The sequence below is a fragment of the Lygodium microphyllum genome, chromosome 1, assembly GCF_053477565.2.
Source record: "Lygodium microphyllum isolate KBCC chromosome 1, Lygodium_microphyllum_v1.1.10, whole genome shotgun sequence".
Taxonomy (NCBI): Eukaryota; Viridiplantae; Streptophyta; class Polypodiopsida; order Schizaeales; family Lygodiaceae; genus Lygodium; species Lygodium microphyllum.
Window position 1 is genome coordinate 109,693,638 of NC_141135.1, and position 20,957 is coordinate 109,714,594.

Sequence of the window (20,957 nt, forward strand, 5' to 3'; positions counted from 1 at the left end):
CAAAACTTTTTGTAGTTTATGTGGGGGATAAGCGGAAAGTGTCTTAAGAACTTTTTGAGGGATGGTTTGCCCTTGCAAGTCCTATCGATACATGTGAGCACCACACTTTGGACATATCTCCATAGTCTTGTATTCTCCTCGAAACAGTATGCAATTGTTGATACATGCATGGATGTTGTTGTAGTCCATGCCAAAATGTTGTCCAATAAATTCTCATTGAACTCCTTAAATACTAAAATAAATTGTTACCTTTTAAACATCACTTGCATAACATGGTATGCATGTAAATTTCTATGTCTAAATGAGGAGGAAAACTTGATGAGCGTGTCACATCGCAATTAATTTGCTGCTTAAGATCGGGTGTATTTTAGTCATAACTATTGAAATATTTGCTATATTTTCCAATACGTATGCAATTTGCCACCAGTTTCTTGTTGTAAATTTCTACAGTACATGTTATGTATGAATTTCACAGTGTATGCAATTTATTAGGGCGGTGCTGATAATAAACCTCTAAAATATAGATAATAACTATAGGTTCAAGGAATATGGCAATCGCTCATGCTAAGCTAAGGAACACACAAAACATTATATCTATTTATGAAACATTGTATAGAAGATATTTTACATGGAAAGTATATTCAATAATAATTAACCTTAAATGTTATCTTCAAACAAATTGTGAAAGTGTGGCTATGAGATGGCGGGTGAATTTTGAACCTTCTTGAGGTAGGCGGCGATGGCCTGGCAGTCATCGACGTCATGGATGTCGAGGGCTCGGGAGGCGCACTGCATCGCATGCTCTTGCATCATCACGGGCATGTCGGTCTCGCCCAGGGCAGCCTTGCCTTCCAGCATGCTAGATTTCTGTATGTATCTCCCCACGCCCACGTAGATGTATGTATCTTCTCACGCGGGTGTACACGCTCACACTCACTGAGAGACACAGAGACGGAGAGAGGGGGAGAGGGAGAGAGGAGGAAGAGGAGATACTCCCGCGAGAGAGAGAGAGAGAGAGAGAGAGAGAGAGAGAGAGAGAGAGAGAGAGAGAGAGAAGGCACTGGCTACTATAAGCTCAGCCTTCCTTGAGCACACACTTGCAAAACCCAAGTCCACTTCTTCCAATCTCTCTTTACAATACCCTTCCAATTGGCCACTACTACATGTATATATATGTACCAATAGCCCACCTCTTCCATTATAGCTCCCTCTCCCTCTCCCTCTCTCTCTCTCACACAACAACCAAACCCCCCCCCCCCCAAAAGAAAAAAAAAAACTCACCACCCTCCACCACAACTTTCTTTGCCTTGTCAAAAAAGAGACCCCCTTCCTCACCACAAGATCTCCTCCCAGTCCCACCATGCCTTTCTCTAGAATATCCTTTCAAGCCTCCATTGTGGGGTACCCCTAGCTCTCATCCCTTTAACACCTGCCTACTTGCCTGTGAGCATTCCTTTTGGCCTCCTCCACAACTTTACACTTGTGCCCTCCACATAGGTGTCTCATAAGGCCTGGGGGGTACATCACCTTACACTTGATAACCAAAGCCTTCAGAGAAGATTCCAATGTGATGCTCTACACGTGTAGAGTTCTAAGCTTGCTTTCCATAAATTGTAGCTCTTCACAACCACATCATGGATCATGATCCCTCTATTTGCCTGCCAATGAACCCTCGATCTCTCTCTCATAACAGGATAGTCAAATCAACCCTACACTAAGTGACAAACTCCATGTCATTTTTAAGTATCCCTTTCTATCATATTTTTGTGTATTAACTGGTTTCTATTTATCATTGAGTTCCTTACTATGTTGTAAGTTTAAAGATTAGACATAGTATTGCCAACGATAATATCCTTGCATTTTGGCCTTGCTTCAAAAAGGCACCACATATCAAGTGACAACAAAAAATAAACTTGAACTCATGCATCATTAAGGATAACTTGTGACCTTGACCTCTCGTTTCTTTCAAATACAAAATTCTTCAATGTCAAAATCATTGATATGTAAAGCTACTATTTGTGTAATGTGTGACTATGATTTTACATTGTTTATTGTCTTGAAAATTTGTCAATTGATTACTTGACAAGTGTAGAGTATTCTTGGAAAAAACTTTATACATATAATAGAAATCATCCCTCATGCTAATGATGAAATCAATCAAGTACACCCAATACAAATGTTATTCATTGCATATGTCCATCTGTTTAACATTGCTAAAACTACTTGCATAAAGACATGTTGGCTATTCCATGAGGTGACAACACATGAGTGAACTATATTGATTGCAACAAACAATTATAGCTTTACATTGTAGCTTTATTTAACTCGAACAAAAAAAAAACACTTGTCATCAACCATTATACTTAAAGAATGTAAAGTGTTGTACACGTTGATACATTAAGCTATGTACATGTATAGCAAAAGTGCATGTGTTTTGGCTAATTGTATCAGACACTTGATATGGCTTGAGAGATAGACTTCAATTGTCCCTCCAATATACATATTTCTTTGAGTATCATTTATATTATAATTTTTAACACATGCAGATTTATCTACTAATCTATTCTATATATTATTCAAAGCCTTGCCTTATGGATACCAGACCAACCAAAAGGCTCATAAGCCTATGTGGCACAAGGAGAGAAGTTTGGTACTCAAGAAATAAAGAAGACTTTTCTTCTCTCTCTCTCTCTCTCTCTCTCTCTCTCTCTCTCTCTCTCTCTCTCTCTCTCTCTCTCTCTCTCTCTCTCTCTCTCTCTCTCTCTCTCGTGTGTGTGTGTGTGTGTGTGTGTGTGTGTGTGTGTGTGTGTGTGCTACTTGTGTTTATTTTTGTAGTCTCATAAATATGTGTTCTCTCTCCCTTTCATCATTATTTTCTAACTTGAAAAAAATCATAAAACACCTTGAAAAAGCACAAATGTTTTTAATGATAGTGCCAAAAAGAAATCAACAAAGCGTACGTACATGGTACCTCAACAACTCGGTCACACTCGCATCGCTCCACTCGTATTTTTCTTGCACACTTAGGAGTGCAAGCAGTGTCTTTAGGTGAGACACTCGGCACCTATTATATAATGGTATGGATGCTTCCTCTCTAAGTAGATCAGAAGTCTCGACATCCATGGGAATCAATGCATCGATCATTGCCTCCATCTCAAGCTCCAAGATTGTAGGCGGGTCTAGAAGGCTGCCTGTCTCCTCTGGTATTGACAGTATAGATTGGGTAGTACCTTCCAAGTGGTGGATTGGCTCAGGCACTCCATCCATTGCATGCCCACAAACTCTTCTAATTGGCCGCAAAGGGTGCACTCCTCCTTGGGACGAGATGTCACCTCCCTGGATAGAAAATTTGCTAGCCACACCCAATCTTCTTGTATATGGTATTCAATTAGCTTGCGAGTACAATGCATGATTGATATTAACTTTTCTTACCATTTGCTGAAAATCCAAGATCGCCTGATCAATTATCTCAAATTGAAACTCGCCGAAGTGTCGTACGTGTTCTATAGAGACAATCGACATTTTTGTCTAATTGGCAGCTTGCATTGAGAGCAAGGACATGGGACACGCTGATTAAGATATATCTCGCAATCTTGAACAAAAGACCTTCATCGTTTTTCATTTTGTCTACGTTACGACAAACAATTTGTTTTTGTTATCATTCTTTTTTTCTTTCTTAAATTGTTTGAGAAGGGATTTCTTTTCTTGTAACTCAACAAAAATTAACGTATGTAAAGTCTCCACCCACCCACCCACAAATTAACATATATATGTTGGAGTGTTTCCCATCTCGTGGTGTTGCACCAAACCTCGCCACCACTCTCTCTTTGTTTTTTATCCATTCATTATCTCCTCTCCTTCCATCTCTCTCTCTTTTTCTCTTTCTTTATTATGTTGTATGTTTATTCCCTCTCTCTCGTTCCTTCCTCTTTTTTCTCTTCCTCCCCCTCTCTCATTTTCTTTAACAATCACGGCTATGACTACGATGAAGAGCATGACCACGACCATGACCACGACCACGACCACGAATACGACTACAACAACCACGATCACGACTACAACGACCACGATCACGACTACGACTACAACTAGGACTACGACTACGACTATGACTACGATGAAGAGCATGACCACGACCACGACCATGACCATGACCACGACCACAACCACGAATACAACTACGACGACCACGATCATGACTACGACTACAACTACGACTACGACTACGACTACGACTATGACTACGACTACGACTACGACCACGACCATGATCACGACCACGATCACGACCAAGACTATGACTACCACTACGACTACGACTACGAAAACCATGATCACGACTATGACTATGATCACGACCATGACCACGACCACGACTATACTACCACTACCACGACTACGACCATTATAATAAACAAGAAAAGAAGAAAAAAAAACAACAACTACTACTACTACTACAATAAACAAGAAAATAAGAAAAAATACTACTACAACTACTACAAAAAAAACAAGAAAACTAAACAACAATAAACAAGAGAAAAAAACTACTACTACTACAAAAAACAACAATTAATGTTCTTTTCTCTCTTCCTCTCCCTCTCTCATTTCCTCTCCCTCCCTCACCCTCACCCTCTCTTTCTCTCTTTCCCTGTCAAATTTAATGTTTTTTCTCTCTTTTTCTCTCTCCTCTCCCTCTCTCATTTCCTTTTCTCTCTTTCTCTCCCTTTCTCATTTCCTCTCCCTCCCTCACCCTCTCCCTCTCTTTCTCTCTTTCCCTATTATGTTTATTTTTTTTCTCTCTCCTCTCCCTCTCTCATTTCCTTTTCTCTCTTCCTCTCCCTCTCTCATTTCCTCTCCTTGCCTCACCCTCTCCCTCTTTTTCTCTCTTTCCCTATTAGGTTTAATGTTTTTTCTCTTTTTTTCTCTCTTCTCTCTCTCTCTTTTCTCTCTCCTCCCCCTCTCTCATTTTCTTTTCTCTCTTTCTCTTCCTCTCTCGTTTCCTCTCCCTCCCTCACCCTCTCCCTCTCTTTCTCTCTTTCCCTATTAGGTATATTGGGTTTTTTCTCTATTTTTCTCTCTCCTCTCCCTCTCATTTTTTTCTCTCTCCTCTCCCTCTCTCATTTCCTTTTCTTTCTTTCTCTCCCTCTCTCGTATACCCTCCCTCCCTCACCCTCTCCCTCTCTTTCTCTCTTCCCTATCAGGTTTAATGTTTTTTCTCTCTTTTTCTCTCTCCTCTCCCTCTCTCATTTCCTTTTCTTTCTTTCTCTCCCTCTCTCGTATACGCTCCCTCCCTCACCCTCTCCCTCTCTTTCTCTCTTTCCCTATTATGTTTAACATCTTTTCTCTCTTTTTCTCTCTCCTCTCCCTCTCTAATTTCCTTTTGCTCTCTTACTCTCCCTCTCTCATTTCTTCTCTCTCCCTCACCCTCTCCCTCTCTTTCTCTCTTCCCCTATAACATCTTTTCTCTCTTTTTCTTCTCTCCTCTCCTTCTCTCATTTTTTCTCTCTCCTCTCCCTCTCTCATTTCCTTTTGCTCTCTTCCTCTCCCTCTCTCATTTCTTCTCCCTCCCTCACCCTCTCCCTCTCTTTCTCTCTTTCCCTATTATGTTTAATGTTTTTTCTCTCTTTTCCTCTCCCTCCCCCTCTCTTTCTCTCTCCCTCCCTCTCCCTCTTCCTCTCCCTCTCTTTCTCTCTCATTTCCTCTCCCTCTCTCAATACACACGAATTATACCAAAAACAAGTAAAAGATAGAGAGAAAACTCCCTTTCCCTCTCTCATTTTCTCTCCCTCCCCCTCTCCCTCTCCCTCTCTTTCTCTCTCTCCCTCCCTCTCCCTCTCTCATTCCCTCTCCCTCCCTCTCCATCTCTCTCATTTCCTCTCCCTCCCTCTCCCTCTCCCTCTCTCATTTGCTCTCCCTCTCCCTCCCTCTCTCTCATTTCCTCTCCCTCTCTCAATACACACGAATTATACCTCATTTTCTCTCCCTCCCTTTCCCTCTCCCTCTCTCTCTCATTTCCTCTCCCTCTCTCAATACACACGAATTATACCAAAAACAAGTAAAAGAGAGAGAGAAAACTCCCTCTCCCTCTCTTTCTCTCTCCCTCCCTCTCCCATTTCCTCCCTCTTCCTCTCTCATTTCCTCTCCCTCCCTCTCCCTCTCCCTCTCTTTCTCTCTCATTTCCTCTCCCTCTCCTAATACACACGAATTATACCAAAAACAAGTAAAAGAGAGAGAGAAAACACAAAAGCAAAGCAAGAATGGACAATGCACTCACCATAAAGTCTCGAAGAAGGGTTTGGCGGCTCATCTTCGCGACGGTGGCTCCTCTTTGCCCTCCGTATACCTCCTCCTCTTCTTCGCGAACGGCGACGGTGGTGACGGTGGCGGTGAGAAGCCTTCTTTCTCTCTTTCTCTCCCTCTCAGCAAGATGCTCGCTCTCCCTTTCACTCTCTCTTTCGTGAATGCGTGAAAAATGATGCACTCAGTTTCGGCCCGCGTTTTTTTCGTCTGGGTATCGTCGCTATTTGCGTCACAAATGCGACGCTAATAGCGACGCCGTTATTTATTGTCGCTATACCCTCATATCCTTGTAGTGAACCTACCAATGGTCAAGCATGGAGCCATTCAATAGCTACTTACAAAAATTCAAAGAATCTCTAGAACAACTATGTGAGGAGCTCCATTAAGACAAGGCTAAAATAGTTCAAAAAAGAACTCTAGGGGCAATCAAATGAGACCCAAAAGCCCTACAAAAGATTCATATTACAATCCAGCTAATAAATACAAGACCTTTAGGCACAACTAAAGCAACATGACTTGGAAATAAAATTCAAGGATCAAGAAGTTGGCGATTTGAAAAAGTAACATTGAGAGGTAGATTTAAAGTCGTGTTTTTTTAATTTTAAACAATTTTAAGTAGATCCACAATGCATTTGTGTGCAAAAATAAAGATTTTAGGCTCCAAAGTGGTCCATTGCACAAAGTAGTCAAGGTGCAAGAGACATAGCGTTTTGAAGTTTGAGATATAGCAAAGCACAAAGTCAATTATAAAAATGATAATCACTTTGGCATTAAGTTTGTGTGCTTGGAATAGAATTTGAGGCTGCAAGTCCTTAATTTGTGGAGGAAATAGTCAAAGCAACTTAGGAGGCCAAAAATTAGCCAATATTTGAAGGGTTATGGACCAATTTTAATGGGACATGGACCAAAGGCTGAAGGGGCACTTAATGTATACAATTTTTCATGAAACAATCATGAAGAAATAGGAACAAAGAGCAAGAAAAGTGAGTGCCAATTTTTGGGGCTGTTTTTAATCACTACACATGAAATATGCATCATCTCTCATGAGAAATATGATGAATGGATCATCTCTCATGGGAAATATGAAGAATGGATCCCTCTCTCAATCCTCTACATGATGATGTTAATCTTGTGGCATAATTCAAATAAAATAGAATGCTAATTTATTAGTATTTGTGTCCGCTTTGCATTTTAGTCTTTCTCTCTCCTCTATTCCCTCTTACATAATGACTATTCTTATGAGAGAAGTAGGATGGGTAAAAGAGAGGGAGAGGTGAGAGTAATGTGAAAGAAATGGTTAGTTACATGTTTCTAGTCTTCGTGTGGAGAGCTGTTCAAGTGCATCAATAGCTATGGTAAGCATTAGCAGCCTTAGGAACCATTTGCATCTCGTTCATGTCACAACATGTAGGTGGTCAATGGGTAAGTAGTCTAGTTCTTATAGCAAATAAAATCCAATTGAAAAAATCTTTTAAAAACATATGAAAATGCTTATCAATACTTATCATAGGTTTTTTTTAAATATGAATAAAATAGCTAAAATTTTAGAAAATTAGAAAAAAGTAGCAAAAAATAAAAAATAAAAAATACGAGAACACTAATAATAGACTATTAAACCTAAAAATGTAAAAATATCATGATTTTTTACATTTTTTAAAGTAAAAATTTTAAGCATGAAACATGTGTATTAGTAGCATGGGTTTAGCTCTAATGCCATGTGCAGTGATCAAAATGAAAGAACATGTTGAATTCTGATGAAGAATGTTATTTTCTTATTTGTATATCATATCTAGAGCGACTATGTGTAAAATGTGTACCCAAAAGTAGCACAAGTGAGAAACACTCGGTGCTTTTGGGATCTGTACAATATCAATACAATATGTAGTTAAAAGTCATAAAATGATATAAAGGCTTGTTTGTTGCACCCATTTCTTGTTTTTTCACATTAAAAATTCTTATGCACTCTCATGAACACTATGCATTAAAGCATTTTTATGCATATATCATTGCAAAGCAATTAGTTCTTATATTGATAAAGTGGTGAGGAGAACCAAGTCAATTAGTCTTGAGGGCTCAAAGGGATTTCTAATGAGGATAAGTGGAGAGAAAGTGTTACGTTTGTGCTAAAAGACAAGGATGGGCGGGTCAAATCCCTAATCGAGTAGTTCATTCATATTTAGAGGCCATGGAAATAATCACTGAGTAGGTGCCTTTGTGGTGTTTGTGTGGTGTACTAGACACCCTCAATTTGGGCACTCTTGCTTGAAGTTTGGGGTAGGTATTTAGGAGATTGGACTATGATGTAGTGTATCAGGGTTTAGAGAAAGAGTCCCTAGTCTAATGCCAATCACTCATGGCCGCAAGGCCATGGGGTTGGTCTTGTGATGTCTGTCAGTAAGCTTGAGTATATGGGAGACATTTTTGAGCCCATTTTAGGTCCTAATAGGTGCTGCATTTATTGAGAGCCTTTAGTATTCCCAATGAGGGCCTAAAGCTCAATTCTTGCGTATATGTCACTTCACTTTGAAGTGGAGAGAGAACTGCTTAGGTAAGAATGAGAAAGAAGACTAGAGATCTCTCGTATCCAATGAGAGAAGCATGAAGAGAAATTAAGGAGATGTGTAGAAATCTTTTGCAAGTACTCCCTTGCTCTAGTCCCATAGCTCTTAGATTTAGGGGTCTTATAGCCCCTTGTAATAGAAAAAGTCCCAACAAGCATGATGATGGAATCCTAACTTTGATTCCCATTGATAGAAGGTCTACTTCCCCAAGAAGAACTAGCCATAATGTTGGTTCTATCCCACCCTCAAGTGGTGCCATAGGCAGTACTCTAGTTGTCGCCTAGTAATCTTCCTATATATTTCGGGATAGCATGACCATAGCCTCCACCCCTAATACCCCCTCAAGACATTTAGATTCTAGTAGGTACAGTGGCTCTATCTACTTTAGGGTACCCATTGCCTATCTTTAGTGGGAGTCCAAATGAGGATGTGGACTTACATATCAAAGACTTTCAAGAACTAATGTTCAATTGTCAAGTCAATTAAGAAGCACAACATATGATGTTCTTTAGTATGATCCTTAAAGGAAATGAAACTCGGTGAGGTATTACTAACTTGCACCATATTTGATTGCCAATATATTGGCATTCTACATTGGATTTCATAGGGATTTCTCTCTTATTCTCTCCTAAAAAGAGAAGTTAGTATTAGTTGTGTGTCCCAAACAAGACTCAACAAGAGTTCAATGAGAGTGTGAAAGTGTATGCTCATAAGCTATATGAATTCTTCTATTGTTTGGGTAACGCCATTCAATTACCCCCTACTGCTCAGTTGCAATGTTTCTTGAGAGGGTTAGATTTCATGATCCAATGACACTTGAGTAACACCGCACTCAATGATTTAGATGTAGCTATAACAACAACTAAGGGTATCAAGTCAAGAATTCATGCTACCTATGCAACAAGAGGGTAAGCCCTCTCAATAACTGGGATAGTGTCAAATGCAGTACTAACATGATATAGCTCAATACTTGCGCTACCCAATAATAACATGGATCAAAGTCAAGAGACCTTAAATTAAGGGTTACCTCATTTAAAAAATGGGGTTTTTGGTCACTGATAATCTCACAACGGGATAGCCAAATCTTGAGTTGGCTTGCTTCCCTAATAATTTTACTATGGTTCAAGCATCATTATTTCACATGGTCCTAGCGTCTACCCACTTAGTCATGTATTAGGAGCCACTATAATGTAGCAAACTTGAGAATATTGGATAGTATGACTAATGGATATCATGGACTCTATAGCCCGATTCTCAAGAGGTCCATGGGCAATTACAAGGAAAGGTCCATTTTATCTTTTCTAATCAAAAGTTTGGTTCTCGTATGTTGAGATGACAAGCTCAACACATGCAAATATGGATGATGAAGCACTTGGTTAGATGGGTTTGCACATCTACACTTAGCATGTCAGTGGTCATTATGATCCTCACATAGCCATTGTCTTATCACTTATTATGTTTAGTTTATTGCACCTATCTACAGTTGGCATAGTTATAGCACTAGTCAATTAGTATATTCAGTTATGCATTGTTTGACTTAGCATGCTACTTTCTTTTATGTTGTTTCTAATCTATAGTTTGTGTCTATTGTATTGTGTAAAAATGAAGAAGAAGAAGAAATCATTAGAAAAAAAAATTTGTTCTCCATCACTCTTCTTGTGTTCTTGAGTGAGCTTCTTCTTATGTGTATGGTGTGTGTTTAGTGCAGCAGCTTAAGCAAGTCCTCCCATTATGAAATTTGTGACATGGTATTAAACTAGTGCCATTGAGAGAGTTTGAAGGTTGAAGTGAAGGAGAAGAAGAAAGCACTTGACAAAGCAAGCAACAAGTAAGAATCTCTCACATTCTTCCAGTTTTTCTCTTGGATAGTACATGTGGAGGCACTAGAAGTAGGATAGAGTAAAAATATCAGATTAATGTGAGATTTGGTATGTAAGTAGAGTATGGTATATTTTGCAGATTAGTCTTGTAGGGTATTTCCACTATTTTTTGGCCATATGAGGTCGTTTCGGACTTCGTCTTAGATCTACAAGGTTGTAGACAATAGTTTCAGAGTACATTGCAATTCCAATTGTGTTTGCTTGGAGTTCTAAGATGTTTGCTTGGAAGCAAACACAAGTTTTTCTGCCAGCAAGTTGCATATTACATGTATTATTGAGCAGTCAGTAAAAAAGGTTACTTGGTGGATTGCTATTGCATGTGTTGCTAAAGATTACAAAAGACTTGCTTATTGTTTTGTATCAATTTTGTGATAATCATAGAGAGTAGTGAAAAGCATCATAATTAAGAAGATGGTCATGGGGCCCCTTGATTATCAAGGAAAAAATGCTTCTTTGGCATGCAAGAAGGCCCCTATGGATATAATGTTAGAAGACTCAAGCATATAATGCTAAGAAGCAGAAAGAGCAAGATAGTGCACTAATGCCTTCAAGTATCGGAAGAGCTTCTTGATCATACTATGAATATGACTACTCGTTCTAGAAAAAGAGTGAAGCCAATAGTGAATAAACCAATAAGAGTTTCATCGGCAAATCAAGAATCGAGTTAATGTCATCAAGTGGAAAAATTGTCTGCATTAGCTTCGACCGCCATGTCTTATCCACAAGCTATCCTTGTTCTAGCAAAAGATCAGCTATATAATTTGAAGGTTTGCAACCCTAGTGGAAGCTCAAGTCCTTACCAATGGATCCTATGCAATATGGTGCATTGTCGTATTCACCTTCTTAAAGTTATTCAACCCAATAATCAAGAGGTGTCCATAATAATCCATAGTTATCGTGTGCATTAACGCCTCTCAGCCTCTTATGAAAATGCAGATGCCTCTCAGCGCTTCTCAGCTTGTCGACACCTCTCAATCCACAGCACCTCTCAGCTTGTCGTATGGTGCACCAGCACTACAACTAGGTTCTTTCAATCAGTAATTGTGTTGCTGCCTGCATTATAGTAGTATTGACAATCATGTTTCCTCCAGATAGCATTCATATTAACTGATTCTAGTTAAAGATCTCTAGATTCAAATTTGATTGATTGATATTGTGATCAATTCATCTAGGTGAAAATTCACTCAATCGACATCACATCTTGAAATTCATCCGATTTGCAACCTCAAAATTCATTCGATCATCCGATTTGATAGTTCCTAAAAGTAATGATTTGCTTTTTCTTACCCTTGACCATTAAATGACTAAGGAGGGACGAAAGGATTAGGAAATACACATTTGTCCCAGACTACTCAAGTTTGTACATAGCAACAAAATGAAGGGTCTTCCAACTGCTGATAACTACCTTGAACAATTATTTTTTATAGAAATCTAATCCAACAATTATTTTTTTATAGAAAGATAATGCTACCTTGAACTCCCTTTAAACTTAGGATATGTGCACGTGGGCTAATGCTTGCAATTGGATATTGCTATTTAGAGTAATCTAGGTCAAGGTGGATTTAATGCTAGAGAGGACAAGAGTAGATTTAAAGCCTTTAATAAGAGACTACACCCAATCATGCCTACTCTTATACATTTCTCTATTACAACAAGCCTATGCACCAATTGTCTCACCTAAAATGGTTATATGATCATAATGTGCAAAAAAAGGGAGGTTGGTAGCCCCCCCATCCTCTAGGTGCACACAAATGATGGGGGAGTTGCTACTCCCCTTTTTTCTTAGTGTAGCATATGCAAAGGACAAGATCCTTAGTGAGTTCACTTGTAAACCTCCCTTGTGATCTACGTGTGCACAGTCAACGTGACTGCTTTGCAATCTTGAGGATGATGACTTGCGGCTCGATGACCCAATGCTTCACGATCTTGAGTGAGAGAGAAATACATACACAGAGGGGGGGGAGAGAGAGAGAGAGAGAGAGAGAGAGAGAGAGAGAGAGAGAGAGAGAGAGAGAGAGAGAGAGAGAGAGAGAGAGAGAGAGAGAGAGAGAGAGAGAGAGGGAGGGAGGGAGGGAGGGAGGGAGGGAGGGAGAGTGTCTCTTGGCTTGAATCAATCAAGGTTTGAGAGAGAGAGGGGGGGAGAGACAAAGGTTTGTGAGAGCAAGAGTGAGAGTAAGACATTGAAAAATCAAGAGTTCATGTTGAAAGACATCTTCTTTGGCAAGGCAACGTTCTTAAGTAGGAATATGCTAGGCTCTTACTACCAAGGTAGCTGGCGGTGACTCTGGAGATTATATTACTAGGGCTAGATGGTCGTACTAATGCATGTGTAAAATGTCCTAGCAAACATCCCAAATGTCCTTCTGTGTCATTTTTATTACATCTCTCATGCAAGTCTCTCACTCAATCTAATTATGTTTTAGAGTTATTGAGCCATCACTACTAAACATTCTCTATGATGTGTCATAAATGGATAGTCCTTCTATGGATCTTAAATTTTGATGATTCTACTAATTCATTAATTAATCTTCTCAAGTTAATGACGGCCATCCACTACCACTTTTACGTTTCTATGATGCCCTTTTTCCTTTGCACTTCCATTAATTCGAGAGATGTTGCCTTCTCTTTAACAAATCCACATTGTAATCTCAATATAGAGCTTTCTTATTTTTCATCAATTTCCAACCCAACATGAGAGCACAACATACTAAGTTTTGCCATTTTGTCATGGAGAATAGCTGGTGATTACATAGAGCACAAGGTTTCATTAAGAAATGGAGAGCTTGTTCTAAGTGAGAACTACTTGCAGAATCTATTTCCTTCAACGCAAAAATTTAAGGGGTTGCAAGCCATTGTAGAGCATGAAGGTGTAGCAAACAAGGTCAATGTGTCTCCAAGATGGGATCATGAAGGGCATGCACACTACATGATTAGTAGCACACTATCAACCACCTACTCCATCATGCACTCAAATGATTGTATGTATGTATCTAATAGCATTGAGTCAATAAAAGGTGTTATTGGTAGCAAGTCAACTCCAGTGTATCTTGATAAACCCTCAGATGATAGCAAGGATGTTGACCAAGTGATAATGTCAAAAACTGAATACAATGACAAAGCTATGCACACAGGGTTGCATGACACAAATATTGAGGAGGAGTTGCATGTGGGTAGCCAAAGCAAGGATGTGTCTTCCTATGATAAGTTCATGGTGGCCTTCATTGAGGAGAAAGCTAGGTCAGGTAGATTGAAACAATTACAAGCACTTTGTGGATCTCCGCGAAAGGTGGATGAGCTCCCAAGTGAGTGTAATGGTATGATTGCTTTTGAGCTTCCAGTTACACAAAGTAAGAAACAAATGATGGGTATGGAATAAAAATATGATGGTCACCTTTGGTCGCGGTCCTCACAAACCAATATGGCAATAGAGTGCACAGTGCGTTTGAGCTATTGTCTTAGAAGTCTTCAATGTCCCAGGGTAACTTGTCCTTACTACATAACTGAGAGAAGATACACTGATTTTTTTTCCATGGTCATTTAGATAGATAGGTGAGCATGGGCTATCCTGCGAGTGAGGGAAACTCAAAGATCACATGTCACTATTGTCAAAAGGTTGCTAGTTGTATGGATGTTTGCATATGCTCAATCTATTATGTGTTGCCACTAGACCCTACAATGATGATCCACGTTGGGGAGCATGCTCACGATGTTCAACACACCACAAAGAGGGTAACCATTGAAAAGGTATGGAGCCTTGTCAGCATAGTCCTAAAAATTGAAAAGGGAGGCCCATGAAAAATACAAATGCTAGTTGCTCGAGAGATGTTGTTTGAATCTTTGACAAAAGAAGATGAATCACAGGCGACTAAGGTGGATCTTAATAACTTTTTAGAAGAAATAATGCCACTGTTGTAGAATAAAGGGTAAGCTTGTGTATCATTACTTTATACTAATTTTGTATGCTTTACATTTGAAATAACCATCTAGCAAACACACAGGTTCAAAGGTATTATCTCACAAGAGAGAGCTAATCAAGTTTAGGTAATTGGTGATGGGTATGACAACATACTTCTTTTGCAAATATGTTGTGTCTTTCCATTTTTCCATGGAAGTAGATTTCTTGGGCAAGGTGATGCCAAGGAGAAGTGCTTTTTGTTTAAAATGTCCACTAAGGGATCAACATCAAGGGTGGACTTATTGAATTGTATGAGGCGAACAGGAACCAAAGATCTATGAAGTGCATGGGTGCACTTTGATCACACCCATAGGGTTGATGGATAGGAAACACTGTCTTGTTTTGTTTATGATCTTGGTTATGTGGTAACATTATTATAGCTTACATTAAAATTGAATTGTTGCTAGCAAATACTATGCTAATGTATCAATCATCAACTAACATGAGAGCATTGCACATGATTGCAATATGTGAATTTAAAGAGGAGGATGAAGAGTCTCAAATCTTATTTTGGAAAAATCTGAATTTTGTCATGGTTTGATGTGGTCATGATCCTCCTAACTTTGCTAGATCCATGTCCGATGAGGCAAGTGCAAATTGGTTGGAAGTAAGGGTTGTATACAATGGAGGATCTCATAACATCATGGAAGGGAGAGAGCGCTCTTATCTTTTTCATTGGGAGAAAAGTTTACAAAGTCATACCAAGAAATTAGTCACTATAGATAAACAAATGCATCACATTGAAATGTGTGAAGCATGGAGGCTAGCAATGACAAGTCAACAAGCATTGCTTCATGCCTCTACTATCCGAGATTGGTGGGCACAAAATGTAAATGAGGATAGCATTAAGGCTTTGGATAGGTGGTTAAAATGGTGGTAGCAAAGAATTGCCCATTGGCAAGGAATTGAATCTCATGTAGGTCTGTTGTTTTTCTTAGCTCATTAAAAGAATTGCTACACAATGTACTAATGGAGAGAGCTACTAATTTTGTTCTTGGATTTGACTCTATAGGATAACAAAAGTCCTTGGGAATGTGCTCAGATTACAAGCATAGACTTGTCAAAAAGCATGCATGCTAGCCGATTAGTAGGTGAAGGTGAAAAGCGAAATATATCACTCTATGATGCATGTGTTAGTGATGTTTTGAATGCATATATCTAGTGTGCAAAGAGGTTGGGCTATATCATGGGTAGGTATATTGGACTTGGGCCTTCAATGGACTCTTTGATGGCTAATGCTAGCAAAAGGAAATCCCCAAATACTACCTCTATTACGTGTGCATTGCAAGGCATTGTAGCTGGCAGTCCTTTGTATGAGGATCCCACAATGCAAGGTGATAGGGAGACTGTGCATAGAAAAAAGAAGGGAAGTGGAGCAGTTGCAAGTTCCCACAAGCCGGGATACATGATTGAGTCAAGGCAATGGAAAAATTGGGGCAGGCCACGAAGTATACAGTTTGATTATGGTGAGTTGGAAGAGATATATATTTAAGATGCTGAGGAGAATGAAGAGATATTAGTCAAGCCCTTGGAAAGTGGAGTAAATTTCCAAATGCAGGAACATCAACTTATGTGGAAGAGTTAGAAGTGTGGAAAATCAAAGTGGAAGCATGAGAGTGAGCACAAGAGGGAGAGAGAGAGCTCAAGTACAAGAAGAAGATATTGCTTAGTAAATTGTTCAAAGGTACAACTAGTACACTCTCCTCTATAGTGAGAGTGACCTTTAGGCAGTTTATATAGCCTCTCGAGAAGTTAGGGTTAGGGTTTCCCCTTTCTCCCCTGTCCTCCAATTCATTTACACCTAGCTACCCTTATCCCCTCCAGTATAAGGAGAGTTCACATGCTTACTTCTCAACACCCCCCCCAATGCCAGGTGGCATTGGATAAAGCATGATAGGATGCCCCCCCTTAATCCACAATGAGATGCCTTTATAAATCAAGCTACAAAAGATGGTTATAGGTAGAGAGTTTACAAGACTCAAAAGAGTCGATCATCTGTGGATTGGGAGACAAAATTGGCCTCCAATTCCTTAGGTACTTCTGGAACACTAGGACACTTACTGGCGATATGCCCAGTCTTTTTACATTTATTGCACTTCATTTTTTCGGGCTAATTCTTCCAGCAATTACTTGCAATATTCCCTTTTTTATGACAGAAGGAGCACTTTGTAGAAGCTGCATGGGCAAACACTTGCTCACGAGAAGTAAACGCTAAAGTGCCTTTGTTATGGTTCCTCTTCTCTTCATCTAGGTATGGATGGATGGTACTTGCCAAAGTTGGGTTCAAGATATTAGTAAGGGTAGTAACAAGGGTTGGAAAGACCTTCTTTACATACTTCAGAAGGATGGCAATGGCATCTTCATCATGAATTGGTGCTTGAATGACTATGCCATGAGCCCCTTCATATGTGATATAAACTTGCTTAAATCTTCTCCATGTTTATACTCCAAGCTGAAAGACTCAATCTTTAGAAAAATCTTGGAGTTCTTCCATGTAGCACCATAGAGCCTTTCAAGCTCATCACGCTTCTCCTTGGTAGTGGAGAGTTGGTCAATATGATGATTTAAATATTCATCCAAATAAAGCATGATGATGGCCTAAGCTCTTTCATCATCTTCTAGATCAAGGGGATTTGATGGGTCAATAACTTTGGTCCCCTTTATGAAGGGCCAATAGCCTCGTTCCATCATTTTATATTTTACCAGGACTTGCCAAGGATGGAAATATTTTCCATTAAACTTGCGGATTTGAGGCTTTACATGTTCATAGGCCATGGCCATTATATGAAGGTCTTACCTATTGCCTTAGGCAATGGCAGTGTCTAGTCCTTTAGAGGTCGCCAAGTACGAACCAAATAACAGAACTGATAGCCCTACAAATGATAACCAACTTTAAAGCTGTAAGGATGAAAAATGTTGGAAATCATACATATGTAATATCTCAAGGTAAGATTTTGGTGGTCCCATCCTTCGAACAACCCTTGATTTAATTTTATTGTTTTCCTAGGTTTCAATGAGGTGAACTTTGACTAGACTTTTGCTCCTCCCCACCTTGATTTAAGTTTATTGTTTTCCTAGGTTTCAATGAGGTGAACTTTGACTAGACTTTTGCTCCTCCCCACCTTGATTTAAGTTTATTTTTTCCCTAGGTTTCAATGAGGTGAACTTTGACTGGACTTCTCACTCCTCCCCACCTTGTGGTTTAGTGTAGGAGCATTTGGTTGAGCAAGGTCGATTAATGATTTTGACACTTGGTGAAGAGTCTAAGGAGATTTCAATCACATCAATATTCATGTTTCGACATAAGGTAGTAGCACTAATGTCACTAAATACCTTTTCAATGCTTAAAAGCACTCATCTCAAGATTGAGATGTTTAGGTATTTACCTTGTCAAGCTTGGTTAGACACTTGACTCATTACCAATGTTTAGAGCATGCTTTTCAGTGAATTCATGATATCCCTCGAGTGTTGGAGCTACTCACAGATCAGGAACACACTTCAGAACATATGCTTTAGTGATTAGAATCACAGTTAATGATTCCAGAATGAAGAAAGTGAAAAAATAGGAAGCTTGAAGCTTCTTGGCTATGACTGCTAGAAACCCACAGTTAGGGTTTTGCTCATAACAGCCAATAGAGGAGGAATTAGTGCAATCCCTCTTAGGTGGAGATGGCCCACTAAGGGGGCTAACAAATCCCCATGGTAGCTAGGAGGATTGTGCCAGGGACATCATGTATGCAAACGCTATGCAGAAACAAGTGATAGTATCACCAATAGTTCCTTTTTTGTGGCCAGTTAAAATAGGGATAACTATATCAAAGGAAGAGTGTAGCAGTCTAAAACATGTTGGTTTCAAGTTTTCTTACTTTGCAACACCATCAAAGAATGAGAAGAGAAAACCTCTTACTTGTGCAGAGGGTGATTCAAGTGGGAGGAGACACAAGTGGAGGCATAGAATTTCCAAAGATGCACAAAAGAGAATAGAGGTAGTTTCTTGCATGGTTGCAACCTTCTTGGAGGAGGTAGTGAAAGGCAACATTTAGTATTTTGAGTCTTGACAGAGAGTTGTTATGATGTGCACATCAAAGAAGAGCCTAGGTAAACATGTTCTAATTTTCAAAGAAGAGAATCTACCAAAAAGGCATTTCTTGCATGCAAACATATGTATTATGTGCACATGCACATACTTGGCCTTCGACCTAAGGAGCACATGGTTATACATAAACCTGCACTAGGACCCATTGACTTTGCCTTTGTATTAGGTCAATCATGTAAGATATGCCTTGTCATGTGGAAAGCCTAGAAATAAGCATAACTCATTCATTGTTTTGGCCCACTCGTCATTGTGCTCACATTAGTAGGGTGTGGCATGTCCTTTTTTATTGCAAGAAGATTAGGGTATAACAATCTTGGAAACTTTCTAAATATTGTACTCTTTTTGGGAGATACAAAAGTTCTCCATTGCCCATTGGAGGAAGGTTTCCCATACCCTCTCTAGATATTGCACTCTTTTTGGGTGATGCAGAAGTTTTGGGTATAGCAATCTTGGAAAATTTCTAGAATTTTGTCCCTCAGTTTCCTCAATTCTAGATAGTATACATCTCGTTGTGCAAGCTTGAAAAAGCTCAAAAAATCAATTTCAATTACAAAAGCACAAAATTGAAAGCTCAAAAAAATAATACATTCCTTAGGAATACAATAACACATTTGGTACATAAAGTTGCAAATGTTAGACCAAAGAAGGATACCATGACTATTTGATAAGTACTTTGCCTTTTGACTTAGCTCATAAGCTTTATATTTGTTTCAATAATTTTTCTTTTTCTGGTGAATCACATTTTGTGAAAGTATGAGACATATTTTGTTCAAAATTATGGGCCATTGTCACTAGGAAACACCCAGAGTATAAAGAAATTGCACTATCAAGCAAAAATCCATACTATCTTGTCTATACTATCTTACTAGGCGCTCCATGCCTAGTACCTTCACACCGGGGTGGTACATGCACCATTGGCACCAAATTTTGAAGCACCATTATTACTATTGGTTAATACATTTCTCTCTCTCTCTCTCTCTCTCTCTCTCTCTCTCTCTCTCTCTCTCTCTCTCTCTCTCTCTCTCTCTCTCTCTCCCCTCTTTAGAATCATCTCTCTTCCTCCTCCCTCTTTCTCTCTCCTTCCTTTTTTCTATCTTCTTTCGCATCATTTTTATACTCTCTCTCCTTCCTTTTTTCTCTCTCATTTCTGATCGTTTTATATTCTCTCTCCATTGCAGGCATTCACAAGTGGCATGGCAGCTTCTCTCTCTCTCTCTCTCTCTCTCTCTCTCTCTCTCTCTCTCTCTCTCTCTCTCTCTCTCTCTCTCTCTCTCTCTCCCCTCTTTAGAATCATCTCTCTTCCTCCTCCCTCTTTCTCTCTCCTTCCTTTTTTCTATCTTCTTTCGCATCATTTTTATACTCTCTCTCCTTCCTTTTTTCTCTCTCATTTCTGATCGTTTTATATTCTCTCTCCATTGCAGGCATTCACAAGTGGCATGGCAACTTCTCTCTCTCTCTCTCTCTCTCTCTCTCTCTCTCTCTCTCTCTCTCTCTCTCTCTCTCTCTCTCTCTCTCTCTCTCTCTCTCTCTCTCTCTCTCTCTCTCTCTCTCTCTCTCTCTCTCAGGCTGCAGGCATGCACACACACTCTCCTTATCGTTGCTCGCACACATACCCCCAATCTTCTAATAATAGTTACACACACACACACACACACAAACATATCTACATACATATATAGTGTATGTAGATGTGGGTGTGTGTGTGTGTACATGCCTACATAAATTTAATATACATATACATGCATGCATACATACATAGATAGATATATATATATATATATATATATATATATATATATATATATATATATAGAGTTGAGAAACACAAACCTAGAATTAGATCGGCTATAGTGGATGCATGTAAGGTGCCTGCTCATCGGCTATCCTGGCATGCTTTTAGCGATCTATCGAGAAACGAATCTAAGCATTGCTACCCAGCACTCCCATGGAATGTTATGGGTTTTGTCGTGCCTAGGGTTTCCCGAATCCGCCTCACAACGGAACGTTCATGACTGAACCCACTAGGATCAACCTAAAATTTGGGCTCCTAGTGGCCAAGGTCTTCTAACAACATTCTAGAGTCGAATCCTGGACATCCTACTTTACGCAAAGATACCCAAGCCGAAGCAGACCCATGCCACACTTGGTTCAAAGAGAATGGGAAA